Raw genomic sequence first — 17147 nt, forward strand, 5'->3', positions numbered from 1 at the left:
CGAGGATAACTTTAAATACAGCTAAGGTTAACTTGTTGCATTCAGAGACAGACACGGTCATGTGACAATTACCAGGCAAATCCTACTGAAAATAGCATATGCACATCGAGGTGTATGGGGCTGTGTAAAAACACCAGGCAGGGTTAGACATATTGGTGGCCCCGCCAACACCTAAAAGGCGTAATACTTCAAAATTTACAGGCAAAATTTTTTGTCTCGGCAACGTTCTATGACGGAGTTTCGCTCTGCAAATACCACCTTATTACAATACAAACTCTTAACAAGAGAAATAAACTTGTGGTTTTGTAGTGATTGTAAATCAATCCTGGGACCTCCACTGACAGAGACAGAACTGGACAAAACCCAGACACAAATTACACAGGCACAAAATAGGACAGATGAGGATACCACACAACCTTCATTCTTAAAAGGAATCTTGGCATGGAAGCCTCAAACAAACACATACCTATTGGGTCGAGTTCAATACAGAATTTAGGCCAAAAGCCAAGCACTGGGACCTATGAGGTCACACAGTAAAAGGTTTGAAAGTTGTAAAATTGAAAGTAAAGCAGTTCTATGAATCAATTGTAACAGAAGATGGAAACTTTGCAATTGCAGGTATGGAATCAACTGTTAGGAGAGTTGCAGCTGGGGACCAGTAAGATGGAAAAACAGAGAGTAATACGAAGGGTACGGAAAAGAGGTGCTGAGTGCGGTGAAGGCTATGGGGAGGGCATGCCTATTGAACTAGACATCTGACGTTGGTAACAGCAAGGGAGTCCTTACCTACAGCAAAGTGTAGGGCAAAGATAACGTAACCCAAGATCAAGCATTTAGGTCTTTCTGACAAGGTTATAAAGGGAAAACAAAAGAGACCAATGATGAATGAAAGAGGTCCAGCATCGTTTAAGATCATCAGCCAGGTCAACCTTCCAGCTGTGGCCGAGAACTGAAAGCTCTAGCAGAAGGCACAAAGTTACAGAACAGCTTCTGAAGTTCAAATGTTTCCAAGAGAAGGAAGATGGTTCAGAGCAGGTGGGGGGTGAAAATAAATAGCCTTTTAACAGAATGTGTAAAATCAGATAATTGCTGGCTATGAAAACCTCTATGACCAGATTAATCCATTAGAAAACCCTTCTTTACTACTGCCTCCTGAAAGCATGAGCAGAGAACACTCACAAAACAAAGCTCACCAAATCTGTGTCGTGACCTGTACGTATTGATATCGCTCATGGTAGACTCAAAAATGCAGATATATTTTTAAACAAGTAAAATCTATCAAGGACAAAGACCACTGGACAAAACGTGGTATGATACTGAAGAGTACAATGGCTAGTGCCTACACTGCACTTGACTCAAATTGTGTGGCACTCTAAACTGTGAGTCGACGAGAATAGGAGAGTTACGGGTCCAGCAGTCTAATGACAGATGAAAACAAAATGATTTTGCTATTCAACAAAGACCAGCACCTGTTAGATACTGGGAAGTGAGTACTTTACTTCAACTACATCAACAGAACATTCTCGCAGAATGAACTTAAAGGTTACACACTCCTAGGGCAAAATACTGTCCATATGCTCTAACCATTATACATTAAAGAGGACAAATTATGGAAAATAAATTCAGCCAACCATAAATGGATTCAGACAAGACATCAACATATCGTCAATCAGCCAAATATGTAAAAGTCCGCTGGATAATAGGAGACTATCTACCAACTTCGGCACGTTCCTGAACAGCAGAAAGGTGGCAACTTATGAAGCCCCTGGGTCAATGGGCTATCGAAAACCCTACCTTTCATGGTCTACAGGAAAGTTCATCACCTTTACTGCCCGAGGGTAACAAGACAAGATTAAGCAACTATTCCTAGTCACAGGGACTCTTAACCTTGTACAACTAGGATGCTTCTCTCCTTCTAAAGGGCTTGAAACAAGCTACAAAATAAACCTGGGCACCAAAAACACAGGAAACCAAAAGACTGCCAAGTCATCCAAAAGGATTTGCAGTCTTCAACAGTGGTTGAAGTATTATTGACAAATTCAAAGCAAAACATAGCAGGAAAACCTGCTACTCTGACAAAAACGAAGCTATACTTGTAGACCTACAGCATACATGGATGCCCATCCTTCTGAATACAAAAAGGACGTTTTAAAAATACTAATCACTTGAAAAACACAAGGAACAAGTCAGCTTCAATGTCTACAAAGACATAAGAGAACAATGCAAATGAATTAAATGGTTAGTGTAACCAGATAATTTCCATAAAATGGAAAACTATAAATCAACAGCCAAGGTTTCTCTCACCTGAGCAATTACAACAGGATACTTACAAAAGCCACCTCAGAAAGCAGAAACATTACAGCTATGAAAAAATGAAACTGGGTGTTTCTGCTGAAGTACCAATGACCTATTTTGGTTAGTTATCACAAGAAACTAGTTATCACAACAATACGACGTGAAAGGAAGGTGATAATTGGCAACAATGAATGTATATATGCAAAACCACCTCTGTTTTGTCCGGCCATTAAGTACACAAAACAGCCATCATTACAAAAACCTGATATGGAACTACGTGTAACTTGGACGAAATAAAATAAATAAATAAGGGATTTCAAAACAGGGAAAGGTATACCTACTATCTCTCTCTTTTACCTCCAGTTTTACCCATTTGTTTACCTTCTTGTTTTAAGAGAGAGAACAACACTGGAAAGGTATTTACAAACACAATTTTTAATTTGACAAAAAAAAAAAAAAACTTCAACAGTTTTCGAAGTATTCCTCTTCCTAACCTCACCCGTCTTGCGAGACAGTTGACAGTTACCCACATATACACAATAAATACACTCAAGGTTCTCAAGGTCCTCCACTCCCAGTTCTCTTAGATCTCTGAACACAATATCTTTCCATCTCATCCTCAGTCTCCCAACCAGTCTTCTTCTCCCTTCTAATGATCCTTCCATAACAACTTTAGGCATTCTGACCTCTTCCTTTCCAACCACACATCCAGCCCAACGTACCCTCTGCGATCTTACTTGGTTATTAGCAGTTGCCTGGTAAAATCTCTCATTTCTTTGTTGAGCCTTCTCCAAACACCTTCATTTATATCATAAATGGGACCTGTTATTCTATGCTAAATGTTATTTCAAAAAAACCAGCAGTCTCTGTTCTTGTCCGGATCTCACAACCACATAGTACTACCGGCTTGATAATGGTATTGTAAATTCTTGCTGTTTGTTGTTGCTTGTTCCTTGACAATCTCATCGTTTTGGTTTTACTTCCACTGACCTCCAGTCCCACTCTGGTAGCAGTCTATTTGAATGGTATATACAAATGTTCTATATTTTGTATATCTGTACCTAAGAAATCAACATCTGCAAATGCAAGGACTTGGGCATTTGTATCTCGCAAGATGACCCCACCGTCAACTTCCTCGATACCCTGCAGTGTAATTTTCTCTCCCTGGACACAACTCTTACTTACTATTCCTTCAGCATACTTTAACCAAGTTTATATGTTTTTCTGGTATACCAAATTCCTTAGTAACATTCCACATTGATGGTTTACGGATGCTATCGTACGCTTGTTTAAAGTCTATAAAAACCTGCCACATATCTGTATTATATTACCAGTGTTTTTCCATTATCTGTCTAATAATAAAAATCTGGTCAACTGTTTGTTCCTTTTCTGAATCCACAGTGATATTTGCCCAATACTGTCTCTATGTAAGCTTCTACTTTATCTTTTATAATTTTGGCTAGTATAGCTCGTTGGCAGAAGTGTAATCTCTCTATATTTAGCAGTCTGTCCTATCTCCCTTTTTATGTACCGGGATAATGTTGCCACTTCCCAAGTCATTGGCTTCTCGTCTGTTCTCCAGATCATTATCAGAAGCTCCAAGATCTTCTGAGTGGAACATCTTGCCGCCATTCTTAAGGAGCTCCACTGGTATGTTATCTAAACTAGGTGCCTTATTATTCTTCAGGGTATTGATTGCATTCTTCACATCCATCAGGGTTGGTTCCTTCACTCTCAGATCGGGTGCTTGCATATGCTTCCCTTCAGTAGGATTTACTGGGTCACCTCTATTTAACAGCTCACAGAAATAGTTCTTCCACATCTCCAGTACTTTGTCCTGTACCATAATACTTCCATTGGCATTTTTCACTATTCTGCTTCTTGCTTGGTATACATTCTTTATTTTCCTGATACCCCTCTATAGCCTTCTCTGTCCGTGTCCTCCAGTTCCTTACTTAGTGCATCTCTCTTCTTCTTCTGTATATTCTCATTTCTCCCTGAAGTTCTCTCCTAGTGCCAAATTATTCCTGTTCTGTAAGGCTTCTGTTCTTGTTTGTTTCCTTTCATCCGCCATTCGCCTGCGGTCATCATCAAACCGATGTTCGTTACGTGTGCTCTCCGTGTAACCGATGGTTTCCTCAGCAGCTTCTTTAAGAATTTCTTCTTATATTCCCTCACCCGTACTCAAACTTACAACGTGCGATGTCTACCACACAGCGACTGGTCTTGATGTTGACACTGTCCTTTCCATACATACCTGGAAAACAAAAAACATACTTGAGTATTCGATGCATGTCTGTTATCTGAACACTTTACATATTTTCCTACACTTAACACAGCATTTGAACTTTACATATTTTCCTACACTTAACACAGCATTTGAACTTTACATATTTTCCTACACTTAACACAGCATTTGAACTTTACATATTTTCCTACACTTAACACAGCATTTGAACTTTACATATTTTCCTACACTTAACACAGCATTTGAACTACATATTTTCCTACAGTTAACACAGCATTTGAACTTTACATATTTTCCTACACTTAACTCAGCATTTGAACTTTACGTATTTTCCTACACTTAACACAGCATTTGAATTCATTTCAAAGTGTAAAGATATCACAAGATAAATCAAAGAGAGAAAGAGAAAGCTATGGAGAAATAAATAAGTTTGCAGGCAAAAAGGTACGATATTCGAAGATCTTGACTCTTCTGATAAATGGAAATTTACTTAAATATTTACTGGAAAGCATATAAATAAAAACTGAGCTTAGCAGAAATCACCACAAAGGCTAATAGTCATATATAAGACGGTCCAAAAAAAAAAGCTGACATAAGAACGTGGAATTCAGGTAATCAGGTGCTTAAAAATGAAGGCACTGAAGAGGACTATAACTTGTTCAAAAACACATCAAGAATGGGGGGCAAGTAGGCACTGATAGGAACCTTAAATTGGGCAGCCCCTAACTACATAGAAAAGTATGTGTGAGGCAGACCAAGAATCCTAAAGTCTACAAATTATTATTGGTGAATAATTCAACTGTACTAGTGTTAAAATCCTTAGCTCTGACAGAGCCATCTAAAAAACGGTTTGCTTTAAAGAAAAACTAATAATATCTTATCTAGTAATGCAAAGTAAATTCATTATAAAACCTCAGCTACTCATGAAACTAAGCCTAAACAAATTTCCTTTAATGTTTGTGCTGGTGGCTACAATCAGAAGTCCTTAAAATAAAATGTCCTTTAGATATCATATTTGTACAAATGGAGACTGGGTCTAGCAGTATTCATCATATGATATCCAAGGGTCAGACACCTGGCTAAATCAAACGTGCATACAATATAACTTGAATCATTAACACTTTCAGCTACATAGAATAGAATAGAATGTAGTATACTATTTAGGCCCAAGGAAAATTGAGAACAAAAGTTTACAAATGTGTAACAGGAGAAAACCTCAAAGCAGTTGCACTATGAAACAATTGTTAGAAAAGGGTTAAGGAGAGTAAGATGGAAGAAAGAATAAGAATGGAGGTACAGTAAAAGGAATGAAAGGGGTTGTAGCTAGGGGCTGAAGGGATGCTTCAAAGAACCTTAAGTAATGCCTACAGTGCAAAATAGAACAATTTACAGATACATGCACAGTATACACAAATGGCAAATAAACATGAATATCAAAAGATATGGCAGTCATGTGCACATCTTTAAATATTAACAGCCTCCAACTGAAAGGCAACAAGACCATCCAGCACTTTTACTGAAACATGAACAGAGAAAGTGTTGGCCAGTGCATCACATCAGTCCTCAACAGGTACAGGACACTGATGCTTTGCAATCAATCAATCAATCATTTCCTGTGGCACCCACGGGGATGCATAAGGCCTCGATGAACCCACACCACCACATTCTGTCCTGGGATAACTCCTCAAAATCTTCCCAACACTCATCTCCAGCTTCCCACCTCATTGTCCTCAGCCACGTTTCCTTTGGCCTATCTCTACCTCTTCCCCCAAGGGCAACCCACCCTGGTGTATCTCGTACTATTCCGTCTTCTGTACACATGGCCTAGCCACTTCCAGCGTGAGAACCTACCGGCTTCACCGCCTTTACATCTCTAAATCTGCTATTTGACATCCTATCCCTCCAATTAATACCTAAGTGGGTCGCATAAGCAGAAGTCTAGTTATTAAACTATTCCAAACAATTCTCTCATTCCGTGCAGTAACAATTCTCTCATTCCGTGCAGTATCTCAAAAATCTTTTTGACATTTGAGGTTGTTCCTCACTAAACACCATGATACCTTTGTTTCTGGAAAATGGCAGTAATTTTCTACAACCCATGTTTGTGTGAAAACTGGCAAACATATGTAGGAAAACTTACTACTACTTCATTTACCTTTTAAGACAAAACTCAAAAAGTGCAACTTGTAAATATTACTACTGTACTGGTTTTTGGACATTACACAACTAAAAAAGTCTGTGGGTGCTGTAGCCACAATCACATTAATTAAGCATGCAACAAAACTTGCTTTTTCAGCTATCTACACCTGAGGTGCCAAGGTTATGCAATGACTCAATTGTTTTTTAGTGTGTATTAGAGGAAGCTGATACCTAACTGAAGATTCAGTTTAAAAATTTACTAAAGCCATTTTCATTTAATTACTGGCATACATCCAAAACCCTGAAGATTACTTGCCTGATTGTATCCCCAAGGTTATCAAAAATGTCTAATTCTTGTCACCTCATGACCACAAAGCCAATACTTTGAAAGATTAGAGGCTGTCAGCCTTTTAACTATGAATTCACTGTCTTGCCATCAAATAACCTGGCTTAGAATAGTAAATTCAAACATCATGCATTGCTTTTTATATCCAGTTTTTTATTCAATTACTAGTTTTATTCACTGTCTTTTGTTAAAAATCTTGACTAAAAATTTGTGTACAGCAGTTATTTGAACTATACTACTTTCTGTGTTCTTTACTTTGCATACAAGGTTTCAATACCATGAAAGCATGCTACATACGGTCATGGAACGGAATGGAATAAAATTTAGGCCTCAGGCCAAGCACTGGGACCTACAATGTCATTCAGCTCTGTAAGAAAAACTGAGTCAAGAAAGTCTGAAAGGTGTAACAGGAGGATAACTTCACAGTTGCACTCTGAAACAATTGTTAGGAAAAGGTGGAAAGTAAGATGGAAGAAAGAGAATATGAACGGAGGTACAGTAAAAGGAATGAAAGGGGTTGCAGCTAGGGGCTGAAGGGACACTGCAAAGAAACTTATTGCCTGCAGTGCACCACATGAGGGGTACTGGTGGCACTATCCCCTACAGGGTACACAGGTTCATGAACTGTTTACCTGTTCCAGAAGAGAGCACATCCATTAACTTGAGGAATGACAAACATACATCCAACTGTCATTTACACGTCAACCTACTTACTCAGTATTTTTACAGGAACTTTACACTACCACTGTGATTTATGTTACTCCACTAATTTGTAATGCAGCCATTCAGCAATGCACATTCAGTATTTGAAAGTCAAATCATTACACCCAAAACAAAGGTTCTTTGTTGGAGGGGTCGATATCGTATTCGGCTAGCACTCTCCTGGGCCCGAGTTCGACTCCCCAGCCGGCCAATGAAGAATTAGAGTAATTTATTTCTGGTGACAGAAATTCATTTCTCGGTATAATGTGGTTCAGATTCCACAATACGCTGTAGGTCCCATTGCTAGGTAACCAATTGGTTCTTAGCCACGTAAAACAAATCTAATCCTTCGGGCCAGCCCTAGGAGAGCTGTAAATCAGCTCAGTGGTCTGGTTAAACTAAGGTATACTTTACACCCAAAACAAAGAATTAGGTTACGTTGTTATTAATAAATTAAAAAATTACAGCCACACTGAGTAATGACTAACCTGCAAATTTAATTCACTGTTCCATTGTTTTGCTTTATTGAAGTGACTCTGTGGCTTTCACCACAGCTGCTGCCAGATCTTCCAAAATGTGAAATCTTTGGCTTTATGACAACCATAAAACACAAATCTCCAACACTGACTGAGTCAAGGTCTTCTTCCACAGTCACACATTTGGTCTGTTCTTACTAGAAGGCGGCTTGCTAAAGCACAACTTTTGCTTATCTTCATTTAGTTATCTCTTGATTTAATTATATTTTCACTCTTTCTACAGATTAGATTTGGTTTTTACTTTGTACACACATTTTACTTTCCAATTTCTCATGCTGGTATTCAACAGATGTGTAAGCTCACTAGGCAATTCCAGGCCTTTTGACGGATTCCATACAAACACCAAATGCATGTTTTGAATTTGAAACTGCATGTCAAATCAGCCTTGAAGAAATGCTGCCTGTGAAGGTGGTATGAACAGGGCAATACCAGCAGCTACAATGAAGTAAAACTACTGCTGAATGCATGCAAATGGCCCGTGCCACTCTCAGCAATGAAAACGTGGCATTTACAAAGAAGAGAGAGATTACTTTGAGAGCAAGTGACAACAAAAAAGTTGATTTTATGAAATTTAGGCTGCCAAGCCAAGCACTGGGATATTCTTGGCCATTCAGCGCTCAAGAGAAAACAAAGAGTTGGAGCAGCTGGACAGCAGGATGAAGCAATACAGAAAATAAAGGATCTCAAGGTGGAATCTGAAGATAGGAAGCTGAAACAGAAGTAAAGTAAAAAGCTAAAAAAGGGTGCAACTGAAGGCTAACAGGAAGCTGAATATAATCTTTATTAATACCTAAAGTGCACCTCATGAGGTGTGCTGAGGGCCTGTCTTCCTGCAAGGGTGACTACTAATAAGATTTAAGGCAAGTGTGTGAGATTCATATCAAGAATGAAGGAGGGCTGATCAGCTAGTGGAAAAAAAAGTATACCTTAGTTTAATCAGACCACTGAGCTGATTAACAGCTCTCCTAGGGCTGGCCCGAAGGATTAGATTTGTTTTACGTGGCTAAGAACCAACTGGTTACCTAGCAACGGGACCTACAGCTTATTATGGAATCCGAACCACATTATGACGAGAAATGAATTCCTCTAATTCTTCATTGGCCGGTCAGAGAGGCGTGCTAGCTCTGATCTCAAAGATCTCTATGGTTTGGACAAGAGATGAGGAACAGTTACATAGAAATAATATACAAGCACAGAGCAGAAAAAGGACCAGCAAGAAGGTTCTGCTTTCTTGGAGAAAAGCCATGAATGGCTCGACCAAATAAGAACGATGATGATTTATGAAAACTCGGGAGTAAAGCCATGCGCTGGGGTACTTTCAGCCAATCACGGTGAAAAGAGGGAGTTACAGAGGTTGGACAGAAGACTGAAGAAACGAAATGGAATGGAGGCAAATCAAAAGGCTGAAAAGTGGGTGCAGGTAGGGAGGAGCTGAAAGAACACTACAAACAACCTTAATTAATGCCTACAGAGCACCACATGAGGTGGCGTTTTCTATCAGCATTCCTGTCTGGTAGAATGCAGACAGAAGAGTGCATTAAACAGAATCCACTGCAAAGAGCTCAAATGATACGGAAAAAATAACCATCTTGCACCACAAGTCTGTTCACTGTGATGATTACACACACTGACTAGTTACTATACCTAGAGACTACATGACTTGGACAGAATTGGGCTTAATGCTAAAAGAACCTCTGGAGGTATTAAATGACAATCAACTAGAATTAGAATATAAGGTTTAAAAATTAGAATATAAGGTTTAAGGCAAGGGCCAAGCACTGGGACCTATGAGGGCATTCAGCACTGAAAATGAAATCAAGAGTAAAAAGGTTTGAAAGGTGCAACAGGTGGAAAACCTCACAGTTGCACTATGAAACAATCATTAGGAGGGGGTGGAATGTAATATGGAAGAGACATAACATGAATGGAAGTACAGTAAGAGGAATGAAAGACGTTGCAGAAAGGGGCCGAAAGGATGCTGCAAAGAACCTTCTGTAATGCCTACAGTGCACTGCATGTGGTGCACTGACAGCACTAACCCCAAGGACTCAGCTGATCCTGACTTCCTTTGGCACTGTCAGTCACCAAGTCTTCCCAGAGCCAGAGATGTGATAAGCAACATTTTACTGTCTATGCTCTCTGTGAAGTCAGACTTCAAATTATGACACTCACTCTAGTGTCATTTTAAAGCAGAATACTTCTAATTTGACAAACATCAAAGCAACAAGTTGAAAATGGTAAAAAAACACCAAGTCAGTGCATCAATAATGACTTTCCGGTTTCGATTTTGAATGATGCATTCAGTGCACTTAATGATCCAGAAGATTAATATACCTTTACTCAATACAAAATGATTTACAATGATTTATGGGCAAACACTCTCCCCTTTTGCATTGACTACACTTTTCTCTCACTTACCTACTGCATATATTAATGCAAATGTCTGTGACAAACTTGCTCAAGTTACTTTTTCCCATTCCATTTCTCCTTCCCTGTGCAGAACCTGTAAAATATTTATATTTGTTAATTTTTTAGACTGTGAAAGAACATAAATTTAAAAAAGGTTTGAATAATAATAATAACATTATTAATAATAATAATACAATAATAATAATAATATAATAATATAATAATAATAATAATAATAATAATAATAACAGTGAAGCTACATAATAATAATGACAATAATTATATGAATAGGCTTTATTATTATTATTATTATTATTATTTTATTAAACGTACAGTATTACTGCATTGTCTTGAATACAATTAATATTATTATTTAAAATATTAACCCTGTTCATATGGAACAAGAAGCCCACCAAAGGGTCCACTGACTTGAAATTCAAGCTTCCAAACAATATGGTGTTCATTACAAATTAGTAACAAAAGGTAATGGGAAATACAGATAGAAAAGATCAGTTATTAGAAAAGAAAAACAAATTAACAAATTAATATATATATATACAAATATAAATTATTATCATCATCATTAAACCTATGGAAGAGATACAAGGTAGCATTCCTAGTTTACTGACACATGAATGATCCCAAAACCAGAACTTGTTGTGCATTCATTACTATCATTAGTGGATGAAGCAGTTTAACCTGACCACTAAATCAAAATATCTGACTCTCAGTGGGCTGGCCCAAGGAGTTCGCTCACTTCCAAAACTGGACCTTTGTTGCTGGTTGAACTTTTGACATTCACATAAGAGATATGACCTTTCTCTGCATATAGGGTTAAGTAGACACAGGTTATATAATTATTATTATTATTACTATTATTATTCAGTAGATGAAACCTATTCATATGGAACATGCCCACAGGGGCCATTGACTTGAAATTCAAGCTTCCAAACAATATTAAGGTGTTCATTAAGATGAAGTAAGAGGAGGTAAAGGGGCATACAGAAAGAGACCCCACTTATTAAAAAAGAACAGTAAATCAGCAAATAGATATAAATGTATCAAACTGCAAGAAGAAGAGTATTAGGGTAGTAACGCACTTGCACCTTCGCTTGAACTTCTGAAGAACAAGTTCCAATTGCACGACATTCTCTGAAGGGAGGCTGTTCCACAGACCAAAGGTGTGAAGAATAAAGGACCTCTGGAACTGACAACTTCCACAGCGAGGCACAAGTGTAGCCAATTTGAAAATTGTACTAACTTCAGTGGGGCATTGTTTTCTGGTTTGTAGAATATCAGAATTCAACCCTCATGGGTTACAACTGCTTTTGGTTACCATGTTCATTATCCCATTATTTTCAGAGGTTAGGTATTCACTCACTGGAATGGGTTAGGTTAGGTTAATCTGGTCATAGTAGTTGCAAATTGTGCACTCAATTTTGAGGAGGAAAACTAATTCAGAAAAAAATTGCAGCGTTATAACAAGCTAATTATTTCCTGTTTACCTACCTGAGGGTGGAAATCTTGGTCACATAATTCAGCCATGTAACACACACTATAACTACGTACTGCTGGAATTCACTGCCCTATAGCTAAAAAAAGTATCACCAGCCACCTGTTATTTTTATGTGATTCAGTTTACTTTGAACTCTTCTAGAAATTTACAATATTAGTAGGGGAATCCAACCACTGTTACGTTATAACTATCTGGAGAACATCAAAAATACACAAGTGGTGTTTATTCAAGTGAAGATGAAATGCACTTACTACCTTAATACAATTCTCCTTGTATTCTAATAATTTACTTACATTTTTACTTATTAAATCGTCAATTTATGTTTTTCTAATAATGCCCAGTCTCACTCTTCTAATGGCTAATATACTTTGGGAGCTTGAATTGTCAAAAAGTAAGTCCAGCATAGAGTGGCTCTTCTGAATAACAATAATAATACTTCAAAAACAGTCAATCATACATTGCTGATACAAAGAACACTTCCATACACAACCTCAATGGCATTATAAGAGTGGAATGATTCTTTAACAAATGACAGAAGGCCAAAACGAATGATTTTCAGACACAAATCAAACACCTCTTTTAGACACTCAACGAAACAATTTAGGGAATGAAGCTGTGAAATACAGAGGCACTCCTTATCAACAAACTTCACTAAAGAATAAACAGAAGCTGTGTTACAAAAAAAGACTGAACTAATTTGGATGAGACAGTCAGAGGGGGACCTAATTTAGTTCTGTATGACTGAGGAATGCGAGGAAGGGAGGGAGGCCATTACTGTAATCTTATGCAGCCAATGCAGCTGTGTTGGAAAAATCATGACATACAATATTACATATCAGCTACATGATATTAGATGGTTTTAGCTAGGCTAGCTTTTTAGACGCAATGCATTTTGCTGTTAAACTTCTCAAAGTGAGTAGTTATAAGATGACAGTTTACCTTAGGCTAGAAATTATATAGCATCATCGTTAGCTGTAGGTATCTTTATTCCATAAAGAGGGACAGGCATCAGAAGCATCTGGTAAGCAGAGGGGATACTACTATAAAATTCTTCAACAGGAAACTACATTCTGCTTCTAGACTATCAGAGGGTTTGCTGTGAAAACTGACTGGTTGTATTGTCAGCCTATTTACAGTAAAGCGGTTTTATCGAGAATACAGAATTTAGGACAAACGCCAAGCACTGGGACCTATGAGGTCATTCAGTGCTGAAACTGAAACTGACAGTAAAAGGTTTGAAAGGTTTAACAGGAGGAAAACCTCAAAGCAGTTGCACTATGAAACAATATTGTTAGGAGAGGGTTGAGGAAAGTAAGATGGAAGAAAGATTATGAATGGAGGTACAGTAAAAGGAATGAAAGGGGTTGCAGCTAGGGGCTGAAGGAACGCTACATTGAACCTTAAGCAATGTCTACAGGAGTACTTTTATCATTTACGTCCTTTGTTACACCATCCCTGTGAGAGCCATTGCTCAGCTCAGTGGGTCTGGTTAAACTATTTTAATAACAACAGCATCCTTTGTAATTACAATGCACACTAGCATTTTTCATGAAGTTTGTTAACTATCATTAATACACTACAGTACTGTATACCTACTAAGACTTTTCCTGTCAAAAGCAACTCTTGTAATTGAAAAAACATTTACAATTTTCCCTTTCTAAACCATTTACCTTGTGATTTTAGTTTACTGGTGGAGTCTAATGTCAGTGAGGTTCCTTAACACCTGCTGTTCCATGACACCTGCTCCTGAAGAAGGTGTGTTTCCCAAGCTCTCTCAGGAAGTTCTTACAATTTCAGATACTGACACAGTACTGTAGTACATCAATGAAGTCATCTGCAAATAGTAAACAAATTACTATACACTCTACTGTTCAAGTTATTGCAATAAGTTCAAGTACTTTAAGGTACTGATGTAAAATATTCAAGTATTACTCCAGAGCCTCTCAATATAAGTATTTTGATTTAACAAGTGTCACTCAACATGATTCAAAAAGACAAGCTTGCAAACCAGTTTTGTATAATGGCAATTTTACAACAGGGAGACCAGACAACGCTCACATCATCATCTACATACACAACTCAGTCAGAGCCAGACCTAATGCATATGACATACTGTCAATAACTAGATACATTCTGTCAACCTTTTCCCTAACTCATGAGCAATTGCTGATCAGTGAAAAGGTGATTTTTGTATTATTTTTCCTGAAGCACAAATGGAACAAGCCCACCAAAGGGGCCATCGACTTGAAATTCAAGCTTCCAAAGATTAGGGTGTTCATTCGAAAGAAGTAACAGAAGGGAAGGGGAAAAAGAAGGGAGAGTATGATTCAGTAATGGCAGAGGCACTAAGAGAATTCCAAACCTCTACAACTGAAGGAAGGAAACAGACAGTTGCCAAGCCAAGAAATCCAAGGCTATAGAGAGCACACCCTTTTCTCACTTCAAAATCATTCTTTCAATACTCTAAACCTTTAACAGAGCTTTATCCATTGTTATTTCCAGTAGGTTAGGGATCTCTGAACCCTTTTGAGAAAACTGGGGAGTTCAAAAACGCCTCTATGGCTATGTTGTTATTTTTCTATTCTGAATCGCCAATTTATTTTTCATGATGCAATCAACCAACTTGCAGCACAAGTCTGTTCACTGTGCCAATTACATATACTGGCTAGTCAAAGTTACTACATCATCTGAACAAAAGAAAGATAGACAGACAGACAGACAGATAGAATACAGAATTTAGAGCCACCAGGCCAAGTGCTGGAGCCTGGGAGTTTATTCAGCGCTGAAAGGGAAGTTGACAGCAGAAAGGTTTGAAGGTTTAACAGGAGGAAGACCTCACAGATACACTATGAATCAAATGTTAGGAGAAGGTCGAAAGTAAGAGGGAAGAAAGAGAATATGAAAGGAGGTACAGTAAGAGGAATGAAAGACATTGCAGCAAGGGCTGAAGGGATGCTGCAAAGAACCTTAAATAATGCCACCAGCACACTGCATGAGGAGCACTGACAGCACTACCCCCCAACAGGGGCTATACCTAGAGACTTCATGACTGGACAGAATTGGACTCAATGATAAAGGGACCTCTGGAGGTATAAAATGATGACTAAGAGAAACCTGTTTATGCAAGATTTCAGGTCTGCCACTTCAGTGTATCATGAATGACTTTCAGGTTGGTTTGGATTGACATCTCGTGTGTGTCACTTCATGACGTGAAGACTGAGTGCAGCAGCACCTCCAATTCTGCACTTATCAGCACCATTGCTATTTTTTGCTAGGCTTCGTTTTCAGGTGCGAGACATTTCTAAGTCAATCCTTTAAAGTGAATGTTGAGTGTTCAGTTCAAGCTAGTTTAGGTGGGGAACCATGACCTGGAACTGCTGTTAGCTTTACGTTACCAAGAATACATTCAACTGCAGGATGTGATATAGGGTCTTTGCTACTTTCAGAAATGGAATGGAATATAATATTAAGCCAAAGACCAAGTGCTGTGACATATGAGGTCATTCAGCACTGAAAGGGAAAGTTAGAGTGAGAGGCTTTCAAGGTGTAACACCCGGGAAGCCTTGCATTCACACTATGAAACAGTCAAGAAAATGAAAGGGGTTGCAGCAGCTAGGAGCCATGGAAGGGATGCTGCAAGAACCTAAGTAGTGCCTACAGTGCACCTCAAGCACTAACCCCCTACAGGGTTCCTTATCAGAAAGCCAGACCCCCAGAAGCATCTGTTTAGCTCTCGAACCTCTAATTATCAACCACTTCAAAATGCTTGATTTACATGATAGTTTGTGGACTCACTCTCCTCTAACTACAATTACTAAATTTTTTTTCACTTACTTGAACCATATGACACTGAAAAAACCAGCATGATATAAAAAAACCAATTCCTGTGGCTTGTCAGGACCATCAATGAGAAGAAACTTCATCCATAAGAATACAGGCTATGTACTGTTAAGCAAAAAAAGTGACCTCAATTAGCACAAGAAAGATTTCTAGATAAAATACAGTGCCAAAAAGATGATTTAATTGCACTGGGCACTTGCATATTCCATGCAAGTGTTACACTAATGCAGTGCTAAAGTTTTGCTAAAAAGGTCAATTTTCCACTTCTCTGTCCCTGTGTATAAACTGTAAATACAAGTTTTGCACAGGATAACTTTCAGTCCTGTTTATGTTCTGGGTACTGCAACAAAAATAACTACAAAATGTGGACTTCTAATGTTTTCTGGCCTACTTCAGAAACAGAAAAATGAAAATGGATGGCAAAGTTAGTCTAAAGCTTCAGTTTTGACAGTTTACTTATACACTGCTTAGAATTAGAAAGGTATTTTTTGTGTAAGTGATGTCTGTTTGTAAACCTATGGTGCAGAAGTAACTATGGTAGCAATTGCTAGGCTTAGTTACAAAAATACTGACGATCAAAACAAACTATGCTTAGAATTGTTAATACAAGGTACTTGATTATTATTTAGCAATTTAACCATACCACTGAGTCAAAATATTCTTGCAACTGTTAATACAGGTACTGTAATATCACTTAGCAGTTTAACCTACCACAGTCAAAATATTCTAACTCTTATTGAGCTGCCCCAAAGGATTTGTCTATTTCCAAAACTTGACATTTGCTGTTGAAATTTTGACATTCACATAAAAGATGTATAACTTGGTGTTGACCAGCTTTCTTGTGATACAAGGATTGGGCCAGCCATGGGGACCACTTAAGTACACAAGGTCCATATGAGAGTGGCAAATTTGATAAGAGATTAAATGACTTCAGAAGCCTTCTGCTATTCAAAAACACACAATTCAACAAAGGGTTGGAGCTGCTTTTTGTTATCAGGTTCAATTTCCATAAACCTTGAAATTTAAGATCACAGGTTTATGTGATGTTAAATGATCATTAAACGAAATGGTTGTGTTTGATTTGGTTATACAAATTGCAGGCTACACAGTCCATTC

General features: G+C 38.1%; 1 long non-coding RNA gene across 1 annotated transcript; it reads right to left on the reverse strand.

The window, feature by feature from the left end:
* Positions 1 to 1219: 1219 nt before the first annotated feature.
* LOC136837519 (uncharacterized) lies at positions 1220 to 14127 on the reverse strand. Its single transcript, XR_010852710.1, has 3 exons — positions 13862 to 14127; positions 10685 to 10769; positions 1220 to 4552 (listed from the first exon to the last, which is right to left on the reverse strand). It is a non-coding gene; the product is annotated as an uncharacterized lncRNA (long non-coding RNA).
* Positions 14128 to 17147: the final 3020 nt, after the last annotated feature.

This window comes from Macrobrachium rosenbergii, chromosome 59, assembly GCF_040412425.1.
Source record: "Macrobrachium rosenbergii isolate ZJJX-2024 chromosome 59, ASM4041242v1, whole genome shotgun sequence".
NCBI lineage: Eukaryota > Metazoa > Arthropoda > Malacostraca > Decapoda > Palaemonidae > Macrobrachium > Macrobrachium rosenbergii.